The sequence below is a fragment of the Ambystoma mexicanum genome, chromosome 7q (assembly GCF_040938575.1).
Source record: "Ambystoma mexicanum isolate Mex_15411 chromosome 7q, UKY_AmexF1_1, whole genome shotgun sequence".
NCBI lineage: Eukaryota > Metazoa > Chordata > Amphibia > Caudata > Ambystomatidae > Ambystoma > Ambystoma mexicanum.
This window is the reverse complement of record NC_090941.1, coordinates 953098089-953112143: the sequence shown is the minus strand read 5'-3', so window position 1 is coordinate 953112143 and position 14055 is coordinate 953098089. Positions and strand designations below refer to the sequence as shown.

Below are 14055 nucleotides of genomic sequence, written 5' to 3'. Positions count from 1 at the left end.
GTTTACACAGCACTCCATTATAAGTGGTTATGCTTAAATATCTTACCTTTGACCAACTGTCATCAATGTTTTGTCCACATAGCTAGAAGACCTTTGCTGTCTTTTGTAGCTAATGTGCCTCTTTCTGACACTTTTTCTAGTACATGTATCCACTTCTAAGCGGTAGAAGTCGAAAACTCAGGAGTTTGCATCTTAATTTACTCATACTCATCTGGGATCAAGGTATATACTGTGATCTGGCTCGCCCTTTCTCTGGCAAGAGAAACTATGAAGCCCCAAACTTATTCTCATTTCTCATTATATGTCTGTCCGCAGCGAGGGCAATGGCTCTGCACTGCCTTTTACCTGGCAATGACCTCAATTATACTCACATGAGGTGGCAACTTCCTTGCTCTTATCATGAGGTTGCTTTTTAAATTGTTCTGGCTGCGCCAGTGATTCTGACGCCTGAGATGAAAATGCACTAAACCTTACCATTCTCAAAAACACCCTTCAAAGCCACACTGTCAGGTTGCTGTGTCTTGGCCTGTATGTTTAAGGCAGAACAAAACCTTCCACATGTTGACAAAAATAAAAAGCCTATTAGTGGTTCACTCACTTGTATGCGATTTGTAACTATTCCCATTTTGCAGCTATGATCGTCGCAAGCTGTTATGTACAAAGTTTGATTTATTATTTTCGCTTGCAATTCGCGAGTGCTGCATTCCTTATTCTCTCTTGACATGAGCCAGTTTTAACTTGGCAAACGTATTTTTTTAAAGGCTGCTCCATCGTGCAGTATTAATGCATTCCTGTCCAGTAATCTCAATATTACCCCCTCGTGTTTTGAAACAGTCTTTGCCTATGGGCATAATAAAATATAATTACTGTTTTGCATTGCAAGAATCTCAATATTCCTGAATATACATACACAAAACTCTACCCGTTCTGTTTTTTTCTCCAAAAAGGGATCACTATTGTCTATGACAATTTTTAATTTTAGCTGAAGAATAAAACCCATTGTGTGAACTCATTATTGAATGCTTACAAATGTGCATGCCCATGGTGCACAGATCATTACATCTCATACCTTTGTATATGTGTCTGTATGTGTGCGCATGTGTGTTTGTGTGTCCGTTCCTATGTCAGTGCATCTTTATGGATGCCCACATATGTCGGTACAGTTTGCTATCATTTTACTTAAATACTTTCATTTTTCTTGTAAAACTGTATTTTAATATTTTTCCAAATTTGTCGTATTTAGATCAAAAAACGTTTGGCAAATAATGTTTTTTTCTCATATATTACTGTCACTTCCCATAATATATTTACTGTGCTTGGTCCAAGTACCATCTATTAGCACATTGGCCTGCTTTTTTGCTGTATTCTATACATAAAAACAGAATTTAAATCTCAGCTACACCACTCTCAAATTGTGTGCTCATGGGCACCCTTTCTCTGACTTCATGTCCAAATATCTTCTAAATTCTCAAACATAATATATATATATATATATATCATTAAAAACATCTCTATTTTAATCAGCTGTGGCCTTCGCAAGCTATTTATGTACATAAGCCTGCTTTGACTATTTTGCCTACAGCTGCACAAAAGTCTTTTATCACAAAACACTTTCAACTTGTGGCAAAACATTTTCCTCAAAGCCAAAAAATGACATGCCTTTTTCCCTGATCACTTTCAATACATAACACCACATAGCCTACCATGCATAAAACACAGCACACATATTTTCTAAACTTTTCTAAACCAATGCTACATCGATACACGGCAATCAAAAACTCCTCAGTTTTCTCATTTTAAAGACATCAATTTTGTCAACATCTCTGTCCATTTAAAAGGCTAGCTTGCTCAGTCTTTAAAACAAAACCCTTTCTGACATTCATTCCTACTCCAGTGCCGCGTACACGTCTGCTTATCTCATTTTCACTGAGTAGGTTGTTAAACAGATTCATTCCTTAGAAGTCGGTTATCTTGGAATTTTGCCAAGCTATGCACTTTATAATGTAAACTTTTTCCCTGCTCAAGAATCATTGTAAATCAAATGCAATTCGCTGTCGTACGAAGCCTATCAGCTTCCGGAAGGGTCTGCCCTCATTAATATAAAGGATTTAAACTTCTGTCTGCTTGCAATTTTCTAATACAGGGCTTTTTAAGCGACTACACATTTGTCAACAGTAAATCTCCTTTTGCTTTTACACAGGAGCTGTTTCACATAGTTACAGCTCGCTATTTCATGGCTGCACAATCTTATCTGTAAATTTAAAGGAAAATTCAATGCGGTTTTAGACCGTTGGACATTTTTCAAGCCCTGGAAGATGTTAACATCATATATTAAATGATTTAACCTGCTGTCTGCTGTCATTTCTCTATCATAGAGCTTCCAAAGTGCCCATGCATTTTTCAACAGTGTTTCCGAAAAAAGGGAGTTTTATTTCCTGTTATTTCTTATCAAGATGGATGCGGTTTCTTACCGTATGTGGTCCATAACATAAATTAACTTGCCTAGTTTCAACAAATGTAATAATTAACCTTTTACTTGCTGGATTAACATTTTTTACAGAGGCTTAAAGAGAAGCAGTTTCTTCTTGTTTTTTTCAATTTATTTAACCAATGTCTTTTCAATCAACATTAAAACAATGTGACCCTGTTTACTTGGATCCATAGTATATGTTTACCTCACTTATTTGCATAATTGATCACTTTTAATTTTTGGCTAAATGCCAATTTTTTTTTTTTTAATCACTGTATTTAACATTATAACGTACAAGTATCAATACAATAATCAGCAAAACTCAACAAAGCGTCCATATCGTAAACTTCATAAAAACCGCTGAATTGAAGATAAAGAAATATCCAACAACATGGAACACCATAACTGTTACAGAAGAATATTGCTGAACTCTGTAAAAGACATATGACACACAAACACAAAGACAAAACAACATAAAGCATACAATTAAACAGTCCATCATCACCCCCCACTCAAAGAATAGGCCATCAAATCCTGGAATCTATTATTCAACCATATAGGTCATCAAAAGGCCCCCAAATCCGATGATAACGCCCCTCCCTTCCTTGACCGAAAAGCATAACCTTATCATATTTCGACAAGACTTGCATGTCAAAAAGCCATTCTTCCACCCCAGGTTTCTTTCTAGATTTCCAAACTCGCAAGATCTGTTTCATTGCCAAAACCAAACCTTTGTTAATCCATTCCGCATTCTTCCTAGCCCTATGACCTCTCGCCCTGTTGGACAACAATATGCTCGAAAGGAATGTACGCAGAAGTTTCTCCTCCAACACAAGATCTAACCTGTCCAATACATTGGACCAGAAATCAGAAACTCTCGAGCACATCCACAACATATGTATCAAAGAACCCCCACTACAACCACATCCCCAACACGAATCGGAGTCAGAAAGACCCAACCTGGCCATCTTAGACGGTGTCCAGTACAATCTATAGAGGATCCTTTGTCTAATATATCTCAGTTGCAAATCCATTTTCGATTGTACCCCCACCTGAAGTAAATAGGTCCACTCCTTAGCAGGGATATCCGCACCAACTTCATCCGTCCAGGACAGACGAAGTCTATCCCAAGCCCTCACCTCCGCTTCATCCGACGGCATTAAACCCAAGTACGTGGAAACCACATATGAGGTGAACGGAGAAGTTCACACAATGAAGGTCTCTCCTCCATGACCCCACCGTCTAACATTCCTGTCCGTTCTGTCAATAGTTCATTCAAAGCATCATAGCGTCTCCTCTCTCTAGCACCAATCCCGAAAGACGTTCTCAATTGGTCGAAGGGAACCATACGACCATCCAACCACACATCAAGAATACGAAAAATGCCCCTATTGATACAACTCTTCCAGCATAAGGGTTTGTTCGCTAATAGCAAACATGCGTTATGCCACAAAGAAGCATCATAATGCATCCAAGCATTACCCCCATTAATTTCTATGAAGCGTAATATGCCTCCTTAGTAGCGCACATTGTAGGTAACTTCTTCACTGAAGACGGTACTTTCAACATAGAATATATATATCCTTAAGGGCATAAGGCAAAAATTGGGAACCCTCAATAATACTCCAATTGGGAACATAGTCGCGGTCAGCAGAGAAGTACAAGGTCGATTTGTTCAATAGGAAACCCATACAATACTTGGGTAACCACATCCCCCATCCTTTACAGGACAAGTCAGAATATATTTAGGTACTCTAGGCCGTTTACCAGCCCCCCAAAGAAAGCCCTGGAAAGCCTTGTCAACGGGAGCAAGGATTTTCTTCGTGAATTTTAAGGGGATGGATTGTATGACGTAGAGAATTTTTGGTAAAAGAACCATTTTGATTGCATTGACCTTGGCCTACAGCCCTAGCTTCAGCCCGCTCCATTTCAATATGTCCCTATTAATCACCCCCAATATTTGGGACACATTAAAAGCAGTCATTCTTTTCAAGTCTCTGACCAAGTGAACACCCAAGTACTTCACAGCCCCCGTGTCCCAGTGGCAGTTCCAAGATCCCAAAACACCACATGGAACCTCGACGTCCAAGGGGAAGGCCACCGTTTTTCCCCCAGTTAATTTTGTGTCCCGACAAGCGACCCACCTCATAAAACATCTGTTTGAGTCTCACACATCCCTCTGCCGGATAAGATAAAATAACAGTCATGTCATCCGCGTAGCACAGAACTTTCATCTCAGTATCTCCAAACCGAAGACCATGAAGGCCCTGTTCCTGTTTCAAGTACAAAATGAGGGGTTCCAGTGCCAGATTAAACAGGTACGGAGACAAAGGACAACCCTTTGTGGTCCCCCTCGATAACAAGAATGAAGAGGACATAACCCCATTAACCCATATCTTCGCACTGATACCAGAGTTCAAGGCTCTTATAGTATTAACGAATGTGGTGCCAAATCCCATCCTCAGAAGAGTGTGGTAAAGAAAAGACCAGTTGACCCTGTCGAAGGCCTTTTCTGCATCCATAAAAAGCAACAGGGTATCTCGAATTCTCGTCTTTGGAAAACTCATAACATCAATCAATGTCCTAATATAGTCATAACCATATCTACCTTTCATAAATCCGACCTGCAAACCACCAATCAAATTACCAATGCACCCATCCAATCTGTTAGTCAAAATTTTAGTAAAAATCTTGAGGTCCACATTCAGAAGTGAAACTGGCCTATAATTCTCACATTTCTTACCATCTTTCCCTGGTTTTGGAAGGACGACCACACAAGCCTCTTTCATATTAGGGCAAATCATCCCATCTCTCATGATACCATTGTATAGGTTGCATAGGAATGGTATCAGCACACCACTCAGTGTCCGGTAAAATTCCATCGGGAGACCGTCCATTCCTTGTGACTTACCTTCATTAAGTTGATTAATTGCCACCAATAGTTCCTCCTCCGTAATAGGACTATCCACCATCAGAGATTGATCCGCACATAAACTTGGCAAGGCAATCTTATCAAAAAAGGAGTCGAAGTCAGCCTGAGACGGGAATTGATCCTCACCGTACAATGTATCATAGAATTTCCTGAAACCGTCACAAATCTCACCTTTCTTGACAACATGCTTACCATCATTATCCACTAGTTTCTGAACAAAAGAGTTATCCGTTATACCCCTCAACCTATTTGCCAGAAGCTTCCCATTTTTGTTACCTTGCTCCCAAAACTTCTGCTTCATAAAAAACATACCTTTTTCGTATTGTATGTCCATTTTTTGTTTAAGCAGTTCCTTGAGCTTACCAACCACCCTCCTATCCTCCGCACTCTTAGAGACTGCAAAGTTCTTTTGCGCCACCTCCAAATCCCCTTCCAATTTCTGTAGTTCTAGCATACCTTTCTTCCTAGCCCAGGATGTAACATTCATCAATTCCCCTCGCACCGTAGCCTTGTAGCTTTCCCAGACCATGATATCGGAAGCCGAGCCAACATTAGTGTCAAAAAAGTTCCTTGTAAAATCCTCCAGAGATTCAGCTACCCCTTGTTCTTTCAGAATATAAGTCTTGAGCCGCCACCTGAAGAACTCTGTCCTCTCATGTGCTATATTCAACTGCATCATCAACAAAGAATGATCCGAAATACTTCTCTCCTTAATAGACACATCCTGTAACACACTAGCCAACCTATCGGAAACAAAAAAATAATCCATTCTTGAATGAGAGTCATGTACTGGTGAGTAGAATGAGAATTCCCTCACATCTGGATTATCAAATCTCCAAGCATCAATTAAATCCAAACCATCAACAAACTCCCTAAAGGATTTGCTTGGACTCTCGGCAGTAAACCTACATTGAGCTGAACGGTCTATTTTCCCGTCCATCACACAATTGAAATCACCCCCTAACACCATATATTCCCCGCCCATCCCCCTTAAAAGCAACGACAACTTCCCAAAAAACGGACTACCACCAGTACATGGTCCATAAATGGAGCCTATCATTATCAGTCTATCATCATATTTAACGTCTAGAAGTATCCTCCCTTCCTCATCCATTACTAACTTTTCAATCTGAAGCATTAAACCTTTCCGTAGGAGTACACCCACTCCCCTAAATTTCGAACTGTGGCAATTGTGAAAGGACTTAGTATACCATTTATTTTTTAACATGAGTGGAATCGTCCAACAAATGAGTTTCCTGAATAAGTGCAATATCAACCTTCTCCCTTTTCAGCCTGTGCAACACCTCCATCCTTTTCCTTGGAATGTTGAGGCCCTTGACATTCCAGGAACATATTCTCAGGTCACCCATTAACACACTTTACCCAACCTGAATCCATCACAATGATCCCTGAAACATATATGCGAAAGGACAAAGGGGGGTAGTGATATGACTGAGCTGTGAAAACACTACAAGACCACACATAACAACACAAACACATAGAAACCATGAACTAACATATATGAAATCTAACAGTACACCCTGCAATACAGCAGGATGAAGTTGAGTGCAGTTATTTACAAAAAAACAAAATCTCAAACCGTAATTGCCTCTGAACCTACACCCAAACATTATGTAGCAACAATAAATAACAGTAACCATTCCCAAACAACCCCAAAATATTTATATTAGCTCTAGAACAGGAACCCCCCCACCCGATCCCCCCTCATCCCATCCAGAACCCATCCCTATTCAAAACAGTAATGAAAAAAAGCCAAAATGCACACAATACAATGTTACCCTCCAAAAAGTAGCATGTACCTTCCCGCATCTCCTGCAACAGTCTAACAAAGCAAGATAATCTTCCAAACTACAAATGTATTTCCCACACCACATCCAACCCGCATCATATAATTCCAAAAATACCCTAGTCATCCACCCCTCATTCCAGCCTCTCAACCAGCTTGCCAATGTGCATAGTTAAAATATCCCCCAACGTTACCAAGATCCCACCAAAAAAAATTAATTCTCTTGTCTTAAATCATAAACAAAAATGTACAGTGCACACATTGGGACATAAAACCCAACACATAAACAAAACAGACAACAAACACACTCAGCCTGCCACATACATTTTCCTCTAACAGTCTTCTTCTAAAACATGTTCATGCCTTTTAAAAATTGCTCAGATTGGAACGTAAACCAATTCCTTTAGGATGGTCTTTAATCGTTCCCGTCTTCTATATGTCCCACTAAGGGGCTCTGAATTAAGGTTTCTGCTAACCCTCTTTAAAGGTTAGGAACAAGGCATATTCTCTCATCGTGGCCTCTCTCACGATGTCTCATACTTGCTCGGCAACACTCAAGTCCAAGTTCTCAATAACTCCTTAATGCTCAACGTCTTAAGTTAATTCCCATTCTCTGTTACTTTTTCTAAACTACTTATATTACACTTAAAAAACATTACTCTTCAAAAACAAAATTCTTAGGGAGGTTCCCTACAATTGGTAAATCTTGTGTCTGAAAAGACCATAAAAAAATAATCTCAAAACATTTTTCTTAGAGGGGTTCTCCATGAGTGACTAAAATTGTTTTTTAAAGCTGTTAAAACATTATCTAAAAAAATAATCTAAGAAAAATCTCTCAAAAGTGACATTTAATTTTTTTCCTGAATAAATGTAATTTTTTTTCTATAATGCTTCTCCCAGACATGGATTTTTTAAAGAATTAATAAAAAATGTTTTTGAAGACCCTCAGATTTTCCCTCATTTTTAAATTTCTTGAACTTTTCCAAAACGGACTCTGAAATAGGTTTTCTTGGAAATTCGCCAAAAATAAATAGTACCCTTCACTGGCCTAGTGCCAAGGCCTTCTGCCATGCTATCATGCCTGCAAGTCCCTTCTTTTCTACTGACTGGGGCAACTGCAGTCTGCCCTTCCCCCAAACTTTCCTCCTAATTCATTCTCACTCCCCCATCCAGGCATGATAGCATGGCTTACCTTCCTGGTTCAGTCAGTCCTGGAGACATCAGCTCAGGACAAGTGGCTGGCTCGCCAAGTATAAACGAGGGTCCCAACACTCCCATCTGCTGAGCCTTGGCATCTCTTAGGATCAGGAAGAGACACCTCTGTCTGTAACTCAACTGCTTTATAACCTACACGTTTGTTATACTCCTGCTTTTTTCACAACGTACATATATGTCTATGTTTGCCTGTATTGATACATCTGTGTAGTCTTTGTATAACTCTCTTTACTTCGTACTTGTAACCTAAGCTTTGCATTTGCTTTATTGCTGCGCCCTGATACCTCTGGGTTTGGTGCACATTAAAAATAAATAAATAAACAAACAAACAAACAAACAAACTGGAGCAAGCAGGAGACTCAGGCTTGGTTCAAGATGACATCAGGTTTTATTTCTCCAGCAGGCAGGTACACATCATACTGTTAGTCTAGAAAAATGGATACCTCTACTTTGTGACCGCAAGCGTATTTTGGTGGCTGTGGGCCAACCATCTCATGCACGATATGACAGAATATAGGTTTTCGAGTTTGCCAATGAACGGCCATTTTGATGTAACAAGAATCGCCATTTTGTTTTCTAACCATTGCTCATTGCTTTCTGTTCCTATTGCTTTGCAGTATATTTTCCGCTTATACTGCTTGAATGTAAAACATTGTTGTCTGTATGTGAAAAGGACAAGGCCGCAGGGCCGAGAGGATAACAAGAGTTTGTTGAAACACAAACGTAGGCAGCACCAGGAAGAATGCCCGGCTCCCTCCCAAATGTAGCCTTGAAGCAGAGCTGCAGGGCATTTAATCATTTTGCAGCTGCCAGCCAGTCTCTTTATATGGTAGAATATGTTAGAATAATACCGCTAAAGGCTTGAATTATGCTTTTCTTACAGACCCCCTTTGCTGAGCCCGCTAGAGCGTGTCGGCTCCCAAGACACAAATAGCACCTAATAGATAGCAAGGTCCGGAATGCAACTCTTTCCCCCCCGTATGTAGCTCGCTTCCAAGAACAGAAGCGCTCTGTTCTATTCAACAACTGAAAGATGCCTTCGCACTCACAAATTGCAAATTGTTACTAGAATAGATGTTTGAAGGTGTCATAGTAGTCGGAGATGTCCATCATCACACCAAGTTCAAAGACACCCAATAAAGGGGGTGTTAAACATGTCATAGCTGATTGTTTGATATGCATTTTGTATATATGTAACTGATGTACGTAATTCACTCTCTTGGGTCCCTCAAGGTCTAGAGATACACATCGCGGGGCGTGAGACTGAGTTGGCCAACTGAGACTTTTTGCTTTGCAATAAACCCTAGCTTTGGGAATACAACCTCGTGTCTGACTTATCCATCGTGTGTGGTGACTCGCCTTATTTCCATAGACGTCAGGGTCCCCTAGAAGCCCCTTTCAAGATGGCGCCTGAATAGGGACCCCCCCCACTTGTTCCATCGCATAACGTTGTAATTGAGTAAGGCGGAGAATGGCAAGGACGGGACGATCGAGCCGGGATCAAGAGGTGTTCGGGGCGCCCTGTAAAAGTGATGAGAGACTCCTTTGCAGATCTGCACACATCTGATCCCTGATCGACGTGCCTGGCTAGAGAACAAGGAGGTGAGGGTCCCGAAACGAGGCGGAAGCCAAGAAACGCAGACATGACGTCCTTTGATGCGTCAGTATACAGACGACTTGATTTATCAGGTGAGTCATTCCCCGATTCAAAGTAATCCTGATATTGGTTGAGAGTTGACTTTGCAAAATCAAATCCCCTAGGTAAGGTTGATTAAACAGGGGGAAGGTTGAAACATGCCTGGGGTATTGTCCACCTTAGCGGGGTGTTTCCGCTGTGGTAGACAATCTTTGGAAGATGGCCAAATTGTACCACCTGGAGGAACGCCGGCGTATGAGATGTATGTGAAGTATGAAGTGGGTGCGATAATATTCTGTGAGACTTGGCGTAGGCAAACCACAAAGCAACAAGACCATCAGTGGCCGATTAATGGTAGTTTCGAGATAGCGAGGATAGACAACCTGGAAAGGGTGTTGATAAGAAAGAAAGCGCGTCCTGCAGCATTTGAGACTATTAAAGACTGGAGAAAGGAAGCAATGCTCCGATTTAAAAGCAGAGCAAAGCATGCGCGCAGGAATAAATCAAAAGGTGAAGTAGCAGACGAGAAAGAAGAGGAGGAGTGGACTGAGAGTCTAAGAAGGGCAGGTAAGCGAGACCAGTTGAATATAGAAAAGATATATCCGCAACGGGAATTACACATAGCAGATGAATTGATAGAAAATATATTGAACCATACAAAACAAGGCCCAAGATCAGAAGTAAGACCAGGCACGTCAGTAGCTATTGCCCAGACCCCACCCATAGCTCAAGCTCCCCCTCCTGTAGCTCAAGCCCTCCCACAGCCACATACAGCGCACGTAACACTTCCTATTAGCCAACCAGACCCACAACAGACACTCCCTGTTCCCATTGTCCCATCCGCGCCTCCCGCCTCAGACACTGACTCGGTACCGTCAGTCCCTCCCGGGCTTGAAGTCGAAACCACGGGGGCAAGAGGCGGGACTGACCAATGGGGATGCACGAGGGTAACTCTCAGCGCAATCAGCAAAGAAAGGAAGTTGGAATTGCAGCAACAGGCAGAGATGTATATAGACGGGAATGATGGGACGACAACATTGGCTTCGATATATGACTTCCGTAGAAGCAACGAAAGACAGGTAGTGTTGGAATGCATGGGTGAATATTTGGTGGAGAAATGGAAACAGTTAATTGGGAAATTACCACTGCAGCGATTGTTAGATCTGAATGCATTAGCACGCTGTAGGGAGAGGGATGAAGAAGTGAGAGAACATGTATATAGACTTTTTGAGCTTAGAGATGAATTAGATAATGATTATGTCGAAATGTTTACTACACCTATCAAAATGTTTACTACACCTGCGTACAGGAGTAGGGATATCGGGAGGCCTGGGAAGGGGGAAAAGGGGTCGCATAATAAATGGCAGCAGTTTCCATCACAGGGGCAGAAGGAGATGGTGAACGAATTGTCGTTGCTAAAACAGGTGGGGGCAGACTTGAAAGAATGTCTAATAAGAACACAGGTACTATTGCAGCAAGTAACAGGACATAATATAGGGAGAGGGAACGCACAAGGAAGGAGTAATTCGAATATGCATGGGGGAACAGTGGGACCGAATCAGTGTGCGTATTGTAAGGAGTAAGGACATTTGCGAGCGCAATGTCTGCATCTACAGAATAGAAATGTGTCTGTTCAGAGGAGACAGCATAGAGGACCCCCAGGAGCGAATGGACCAAATGGGAATAGTATGCAGCAGCATCACAATAATGGAGGTAATCAAAACCAAGGCCAAAACCTATTCCCGTGAATCAGAGAGGACCCTACGTAGAAATGAGAGTCGGGAATGAGGAGCACCGCTTTCTTGTAGATAAAGGAGCACAGAAGTGTTCAATAGACCATCACTTGGTTCCGGATATATCACTGTCAGGGCAAAAGAATATTTCTGTAGGGTTCGCAGGTACACCAGTCATAAACCCAGTGTCCAAACCAGTCCCAGTTACCATAGGACCATTTACTGAACATTGTCCTTTCCTTCTAATAGAAAATTATGGGGAGAACTTGCTGGGATTAAACTTGTTGAAAAAAACAGGTTCCGTTATACATTGCACGGCAGACGGAGTGTTCCTAACGATTTGGCCACACAATGCCCCTGAGTCAGAATTCATGTCTGAAGCGTTAGCAGGGGAACTAAGTAAAGTACCAACCAGTATATGGGCAATGCATGACAATGATGTAGGATGTTTAAAGATAGAGCCAGTAAAGATCATTTTGAAAGAAGGTGTTACCCTACCACGAATACCCCAATACAAAATTTCAGCTGAAGGTGAGAAAGGATTGAAAAGTATTGTTACAGATTTGGTGAAATTAGGGGTAATCGAGGAAATTACAGGCAGTACATGCAACAGCCCGATTCTTCCGGTTTATAAAAAAGGGGGCAATGAGGTACCATACCGTTTCATAATTGATTTGCGCGCATTGAATAAGGTAGTAGATCCACAATTTCCTCTAGCGCCAGACGTCACTACAATATTGACAATGATACCTGTTTCAGCAGAATATTTTAGTGTAGTAGATTTGAAAAACAAGTTCTTCAGTATCCCAGTGGACAAGGACAGCAGATATTTGTTCATGTTCACATTAGGAGGACGATCATTTACATTCCGCAAGGTTACACGGAAAGTCCAAGTATTTACAGTAGAGCATTAAAGGAGCAGCTAGAAATGTTGGAATTACCCGTGGGTTGTGTACTCTTGCAATACATAGACAATCTATTGCTAGCTGCAGACACAGAGGAGATTTGTAAAGAAACCACTGTATTACTACTGTCACACCTAGCAGAACATGGCCATAAAGCTAGTTTGAAGAAATTTCAATATAATCGAAAGGAGGTGGCCTATTTGGGTTACCTACTTTCGAAAGGAGGGAGAAGACTAACGCCAGAACGCATAGAAAGTATTTCTTGTATGCCTATTCCAAAGACACAAAAAGGAGTCAGAGCCATAATAGGCATGGCTTCATATTGCCGACAATGGATTGTTAATTTTGCGTTAATTGTGAAGCCGCTGGTGAATTTAACTAGAAAGGATGCGGTTATGCCTTTGCAGTGGGATGAGGAATGTCAGAAAGCATTTGATGGATTGAAAACTGCAATATGCTCGGCTCCAGTTTTGGGTACGCCGAATTATGAGAACATTTTAGACTATTTGTGTGTGAAAGTGAAGGATGTGCATTGGCGGTTTTGACACAGGAACAAGGTGGAAGAAATAGGCTGTGCGGCTATATTTCTTCTGTGCTGGACCCTGTAGCGTGCGCACTACCACAATGTTTGTGATCTGTCGCGGCGGCTGCTGCGTCAGTGAAACAAACGGAAGGGATGGTATTGGGGCACACTTTAATTTTGATGGTGCCACATTCCATAGACGTTCTATTAAGTAGGACACAGAATCAACACCTCACCTCTGCTAGATTGACAAGATATGAGATTATCTTGTTTGCGCCCCATATCCAAATTATGAGGTGTAGCGCTTTGAATCCTGCAGAATAAATGCCACCAACCATAAAAGAAATTGGGAACGATGAATCACCCCCCCACGATTGTTTAATGGTCACTGAGGAAGAAACCAAGGGGAGAGTTGATTTAAGTGATATACCACAGAAAGAGCCAGATGGAGAGTTATTTTGTGATGGCTCATCTTTTAAATTACCAGATGGCACGTCAACTGCCATATATGCTATCACTACCCTAGAGAGCGTTGTAGAAAGCAAAAGAATTCCCTATAATTCAGCAGAAGCCGCAGGAATAATAGCATTAACCAGAGCCTGCGAGATTTCTGAACATTTGAATGTGAATATATATACTGATAATCAGTATGCTTTTGGAGTCGTTCATAACTTTGGTCGACTCTGGGCTGAGAGAGGGTTTTTGACATGACATGGCGCTAGAATTCAACATGGCCCTTTGATTGTATGACTGCTGTCTGCACTCACGTTTCCAAAGCGCCTAACAATAGTGAAATGCGAGGCACATAAAAAAGTAACATGCAAAGTAGGAGAG

General features: G+C 41.3%; 1 protein-coding gene across 1 annotated transcript in view; it reads left to right on the top strand.

Annotated features, from left to right (window-relative positions):
- The window catches only part of MYO7A (myosin VIIA), a 1239317-nt gene that overhangs the window by 194045 nt on the left and 1031217 nt on the right, over window positions 1-14055 (top strand). The gene's annotated exons all lie outside the window — the stretch shown is intronic.